Genomic DNA, 7,212 nt, shown 5'->3' on the forward strand with positions numbered 1-7,212 from the left:
AATGGTGTTCCTTGCATGTGAGGTTAACACAGCAGCCTATTTTCTCACTAATTTTAAAGGCACATTAAAGAAAAAGAAACCAAAAAGGACAGATGCTTCACTGGGGATGTTTTCAGACTAGCTCATCTATAACTGAATCAGTTCCCTGGGTTCAGATGCCAGCAGGCCCTGATAATGTTAACGAGGCCAGTGACTTCAGGATAATGATGCTGACATGATTCTCCCAGGCTATGCCTCTTGGGTGGCCAGGAGCCTGGAGGCTGAAGCATTTCCCAAAACTTTTGACCCCAAGGCTTTACATTCACCATGCACGAACACTCCTTGTGGGTCCCATGTTCCTGTTTACTTTTCTACAATGGAATCCCATTTAATCTGATTGGTATTAACTTAAATGCTTGAAGAATGGTGTTTGAGAAGCAATGAATTTTCTATAAAACTGCAAAGGCATAAAAATACTTGTCTTGAGAGAAGGGAATTGACATTCTTTTCTCAAAAACTTTTCTCATTTCTACTAGCTGTTACTGGTTGTGTGTGTGTATACGCATATCTACACCCAATCAATAACCTATATATACATATATACACATGCACACATATAAACACACACATACATATATGTATATAATTAACAAACTTTGGATTTATATTGACAACTCCATGCTTCAGGTCACCACCAGTGATAACTGTCCGTGGACAGACATGGGACTACGCAAGGTGTCAGAGCTTTGGCATAATCTGGGCGTTTGTATTGGTATTTTTAGGTTTATGCTCATTTTAGCATTGTTAACTAACAGGCCTATCTCAGAACCAGAAATGTGTTCACACATCACACAGTACCCAGAACCTGGTCAGTGCCTACTGGATGATGGATAAGGTAGTTCACACATTCAGTATTTTCGAAGCTAATTGTCTCTTTTGCTCATTTCTGTAGCCCAACAAGAAGATAAGCCGAATTCATACTGAATTATTTTATTGTTGTTTTGAAATGGGATCTCGTTATAGTGGCCAGGCAGGTCTCAAACTCCTGGGTTCAAGCAATCCTCCCACCTCAGCCTCCTGAGTAGCTGAGATTATAGACATGTGCTACCATGCCTGGTACATACTGAATTATTCATATAAAAATTATTTAGTACATCTGTTATTTCACCTTGCTTTTACTGATGACATGCATGTTTTTAAAAACCTAGTGCCATAATTTTTTCCTTTGGTTTATTGAAGCTACTGGTTCATTGGTTTGTAGATATTGTTATGAATATATTTGGAAAACAAATAGCAGGAAAAAGCAATAGCATTTGGTGGAAATTTTTTTAAAGAGTGAGTGTTGTACCAGGGTGTCTCTCTATATCCTCTTGTTTAATCCTCACTGTAACTCTATGAGGAAATGAGTAGCCATAATAGTAAGACTACGGGCCGGACATGGTGGCTCACGCCCGTAATCCCAGCACTTCAGGAGGCTGAGATGGATGGATTGCTTGAACCCAAGAGTTTGAGACCAGCCTGGGCAATATCGTGAAACCCCATCTCTACAAAAAAATACAAAAATTAGCTGAGCATGGTGGCAGGTGCCTGTAATCCCAGCTACTTGGGAGGCTGAGGTGGGAGGATCCCTTGAGCCCAGGAGGCCAAGGCTGTGGTAAGCTGAGATCCGCACTCCAACCTGGGCAACAGAGTGAGACCCTGTTTCAAAAAAAAAAAAGTGAAGGCATTTTCCCCATCAGCCTTTAGTAATGGCATCACATTTTTACTACGGAAAGTGAACTTGAACCTATTCCAAGTGCACACTACGTCTCTAGAGAAGAGCAAATCCTGCGGTAACTAGTGGGAGGTGTGGTTTTAAAAGATGGAAAGTCCTAAATTCATTCTTCTTGGATTTTATTTAATTATGCGTTTCATTTTAAGAAATTGTAAACTCCTAAAGGCAAATGGATGTTTTGTGATGTTGTAATATTACTGAGAAATTCAACCACAGTACCAATAAAAGAAATCCAAATACCACCAAAACTCTCTTTTCCACCATTGGATTGGGGATGTCTGAGTCGGACCACAGTCCCTCAGTGCTGACGAGGGTCTTGGAAACTCCATTCTTGCTGCTCTGTGGGAGTGCTCACCACTTAGCAGTTGAGGATGGCAGTCTGATCACGGGTGGCAGCATCTTAATGGGAATCCATGTTTTTCTTTTTCTTAATTATTATCATTTTATTTTATTTTCCCATAAGTTATTAGGGTACAGGTGGTATTTGGTTACATGAGTAAGTTCTTTAGTGGTGATTTGTGAGATCTTGGTGTACACATCATCGGAGTAGCATACACTGCACCATATATGTTGTCTTTTATCCTTTGCCCCTCTCCCACCCTTCCCTCCAAATTCCCAAAGTCCATTGTATTATTCTTATGCCTTTGCATCCTCATATCTTAGCTCCCACATATAGGTGAGAAAATGCAGTGTTTGGTTTTCCATTCAATAGGCATCAATTCTAATCAAGAAGGCCTCTTCTAGTTTATTCTAAAAAGACAATCAGGCAAGTCAGAAAAAAAAAAAGTTGTTTTCATTGCAGCCATTGTTTTATAATAATCTTTAAAATGAAGGAAAGTTATATCTCAAAACTGTCAACTGTTTTCTAAATTCAGTTGCACCTTGTTGATCTAACCCAGTGTCATCTCTCACCCAATACGCTCACAAGGGCTCTCTCACACTTGCCTCCAGAAACCCCTACCTCTCCTCCTCACCAACAGGAAAGTTCAAGTTCCTTGAAAGTCCAACAAGACCAAACCCGGTCTGCCCCCTCCAGTGCTGGGCTTTGGCCATGCTGACCTTTTCTCTGTTCCAAGAAACAAGCCAAGGTCTTACCACTATAGCACTCCTGTCCAGAAGGTTCCCCACCCCACCCCACCCTGCCTTTCCTAACCAACAGCACCCTCCTTTAGGGCTTCTGTGATCACGACCTGCCCCAGATCACTCTAGCTCCCTGTGCATCATGGCTTCATGCCACCTCGTCTTGTACCTGCAAAGCACTTACACATTTCATGAAGCCAGGGACCATGTCTCTTTCTTTGGTATCTCTAGTCTTCTTTTTCTTATTTTTATAAATGTAAGGGATACAAGTGAAGCTTTGTTATGTGGCTATATTGCGTGGTGGTGAAGTCCAGGCTTTTAGTGAAATCATCCCCTGAATAGTGTAGAGCATGCCCATTGAGTAATTTCTTATTCCTCACCCTGCTCACCCTCCCACCCTTCCCAGTTCCAAAGCCTATTATTCCACACTCTATGTCCATGTGTACACTTTATTTAGCTCCCACTTATGTGAGAACATGTGGTATCTGACTTCCTGTTTCTGATCTGTTTCACTTAAGATAACAGCCTTCAGTTCCAACCATGTTGCTGCAAGATGTGATTTTCTTCTTTCTTATAGCTACGTAGTATTCCTACATATATATATATACATGCCGCACATTTTATTTATCCAATCATCCATTGATGGACACTTAGAATGATTCCATATCTTTGTGATTAGATGCTCAAAAATATTTGTTGAAACATGGCTAAATCATACATAGCAGGCTCCTTCTTTCTTTCGCGCTCTCTCTCACCTCTGAAGCTTTTAGCAACAGCTGCGTTCCAAGCAGGAAGAAAGAGGTACAGGTTGGGTGTGTATCCCTCATCCAAAATGTTTGGGACCAGAAGTGTTCTGAATTTTGATTGTTTTCAAATTTTGAAATGTATGTATTATACTGACTGGTTCAGCATCCCTAATAGAAAAATCTGAAATGCTCCAATGAGCATTTCTTTGAGCATCACATCAACACTCAAAGCGTTTTGGATTTTGGAGCGTTTTGGATTTTGGAACATTTTGGATTTCGGATTTTCTCACTAGGCATGCTCAGCCTGTATCAGAAGAGGCTCAGCCAAAGCCACTTCTCTGCCTTAAACTGAGCTCCGTGGCCATTCTCAGCTATGAGGGCTTGATAAAAGTTAAGTTGTTTTGTTTTGTTTTTTATCTTTGTAGCCCTACAGCAAATAAAGATGGGCAAAAAGAGGTTAAACTCAAAACTAAAATGTCTAGAGCCACCTTCATCTACCCCACTGCAATGAAAACGCAAGGACATAAGAATTTACTGCAGTATTGTTCCCAATGGCAAAAAGCTGGAACTCAAACAAATGCCTAATGACAGAGGAATGACTAAATAAATTCTGGCTCATCCACACCACAACCTATTATACAACCATTGAAAAGAATGAAATTAGAGCCACATTGATGACTCTGGGAGATTTCCATGAGCAATTATGGAGTAAATAAAACCAAATGCAGGAAAAAAAAAAAGTCTGTTTTCTTATCCCATTTCTAACAAAAATGAAGAAAAGCACTCTCTAACATCTGTGCACATACATGCAGGTAAGTGCAAGTGAGCTGAAAATTATAGGCCACATACTGTTATCATGAGTGACCTGTGCAGAAGGCGGAAAGTTTGGGAAGGGAAAGAGAAGAAGAAGAGCAAAAAAAAACAGAAATATTTTTGAAACGAAATGTTATAATATGATCCATTAATGTATTAACTTAAATAGATATGTGTGTTCATATATACAAAGAGAAAACTTTATATGTTGTCTCTTCTTTTTTGTTTCTGAAATCAGGCTTGCAAGACTTTGGCAATTTCCCACTTGTTTTGAATCCTCAGAAAATGTCGTATCTCCAGAAAGTAAACAAAAATTGACCAGATAGCATTTCCTTAATGGACTTCCAGTGACTCTTCTGGATAAGAAAACAACACTTCTACATTCAAACCCCAACTGCCACTTGAATCTCATCAAATGAAATTTTAGCTTTTCTTTCTAGCTTGTGTTTTTCCCTGGAGAAACAAGTCTATAAATGTTTAAAACTGACACTACTTCTCATGGTGAACAAAATATTATTGTGTGGAAAACTGGCTCCAGGAAATTAAAAATCAATATACTTTGAGAACTAAAATAGGATGGGAAAAGTTGCTTTGTCCAGATTGCAATGGCAGGGGCAATGCAAAACAAAAGAATCAGTATTATAAAATGAAAATTACAAGAGAGCATTTTTCAGCTTGGTATGAGAAATACAATTGACCGAGTGAAAAAAATTGACCCTGTGTTTTACTCAAGTGACCATCTCTGCAACTTACTGCTAATTTGTCTCCTTGGAATTTACCATTCCTGGTAGCAAAACCATTTGCTCAGAACTCTTTTAGTCTTGCCCAGTCACACTTTTCTAATTAAGATTCCTTGCTGAATGTTCTAACTTTGACCTCATTTCAAAGTTACTTTAATTTTAAAGCCTGACTCAAGATCTTCAATTATTATATCTTAAAAATCTTAAATGTTTTCTGTTTCTGTTATTAACTATCCTAGGTTAGGGATATTTAAAATAACAGCTCATAATATGGTTTTTAAAAATTGTAAGAATGATTGCTAACGTCTGGCTCTCACTTTAAGAGGACATGGGAGCCTTTGGAAGACGTCTTGCCTGTCTACCTAGGGCTGGCCCCCAGGTCCCGATTTGAGAGTCTGGGCTGGCTGACTGCTGGGTGGCTTTTGTAGAAGCCGGCTTGTCTTCTGGTTCCATTTTTCTCTCCACCCCAGTATCTTGGGTTACTCTGGAAAACTACGCGATGCCCATGTGCACACCCAGTTAAAGGGCATTCGAGTCTTTGCCCGTGGAAATTTCATAAATGGAATGTGTAATGAGCCCTGCATGACTTATCGCTAAGGAATCCGGAGGAATCTAAAAGTTGGATGACAGGGTCTCTTATGGGTCTTTTCTTCTCACACCTCTTAACACAGCACGACTATCTTGAAGTCAGCCAGCGGCCAGCAGAGGCGGTCTTTCCATCTGTTTCAGAAAACCCTGTGGCTTGTGCAACCTGGGAAACTTGCCCACAGCCATCCCACGTGGTGAGTCAGCTCTCTGGCTCCATTATCTACTGTCTCTTCCCAGACGTGACTGCCTGTTTAGGAGCAGGCAAAGTTATGGGGACCCAGGGGAGAAGCAGACACTCACCTAATGCACAGTCCTGCTGAGAATTTACCCAAACCCAAGGAGGTGGAAATGGAGCAGAGTTTGGGTCCTTTCCAAGACTGTTAACTAAAGATTTCTGTGGTGACATCACATAGAATTTTGACTAGCATTCGCCAAGAATGAACTGAAAGCAGGATCTGTCTCACCATACACTGAGAACTGTAGAATATGCAAGGCACATGGAACTTACTTTCTTATGTATAAAAGCTTATATATGCTCCTTATACATCTGTCCTAATGCTTTCCAAACAGTCCTCACTCTAAGCCTCACCAAGACCCAGATGAGGAGACAAAGGCACAGAGGGGTGAGTCACTTGACCAAGTCACGGCACGGGAAAGGGACAGAATTTTTGTGTCAAATCCAGGAAGTTCACCTCTTGGCTACAGTGCTTCTGATTCACCAGTGATTCCCACACAGTGGTCCCCGGGCCAGCGGCATCAAAATCACCCAGGAACTGGATAGAGATGAAAAGTCACTGGCCTCAACCCAGACTTACTGAATCAGAAACTCTGGGGAATGAGGCCCAGAAATATTTGTTTGAACAAGCTTGCCAGGTGATTCTCATGCACACTACAGTTTGAGGAATATTGAACTAGGCCTTTGGAATGAGGTTTTTCTTTACTGAGTGTTTTAGGGGAATTCTTGGGTAAATATCAGAAGAGATTCACTAGAGTCCTTTCTGGGTACAAGTTAATAAATAGGTTTCCTTTCTGAGGTACTGCACGCAATAGTCAGAACTGTAACAAAGTGTATTTATGAACATATTAATAAAAAATGTGTTTACTCTGTGAAAATAATATTCCCCTTAGAAAGGCGTTCACATGAACTTGGTGATTGATCCAATAGGGTACAGTCGGGAAGGGTCAAGAGTCACCCCACACCTTGTATCTCAGGTCAGCCCACCTCTTTCCATCTCTGCTCCCATCCTGGCCCCAACTACACTCATCTCTCACTCAGAAATCTACAGTGGCTTCCTAACTCGACACCCCTTCTATTCTGAAACTCATTCAAACTGTTCTTCACATTGAAGTCAGAGTGATTTTTCTGCAAATCTGAGCTTAAGTAAAGCCCTTAAAGAGTTACTGTTGTTCACAGGATACAAAACAAAATGCCTAACAAGGCATTCCTGACTTTTTAATGATCACCATTCTTTTTTTTTTTTTTTTTGAGACA

General features: G+C 40.5%; 1 long non-coding RNA gene across 1 annotated transcript in view; it reads left to right on the plus strand.

The window, feature by feature from the left end:
- The first annotated feature begins 3,536 nt into the window (after positions 1 to 3,536).
- The window catches only part of LINC02843 (long intergenic non-protein coding RNA 2843), a 7,325-nt gene continuing 3,649 nt past the window's right edge, over positions 3,537 to 7,212 (plus strand). Inside the window, exons 1-2 of the long non-coding RNA XR_014485094.1 lie at positions 3,537 to 3,634; positions 6,291 to 6,343. This is a non-coding gene — a long non-coding RNA (long intergenic non-protein coding RNA 2843). The remainder of the gene's footprint in view (positions 3,635 to 6,290; positions 6,344 to 7,212) is intronic.

Source organism: Rhinopithecus bieti, unplaced genomic scaffold (assembly GCF_001698545.2).
Source record: "Rhinopithecus bieti isolate Rb0 unplaced genomic scaffold, ASM169854v2 scaffold_9919, whole genome shotgun sequence".
NCBI lineage: Eukaryota > Metazoa > Chordata > Mammalia > Primates > Cercopithecidae > Rhinopithecus > Rhinopithecus bieti.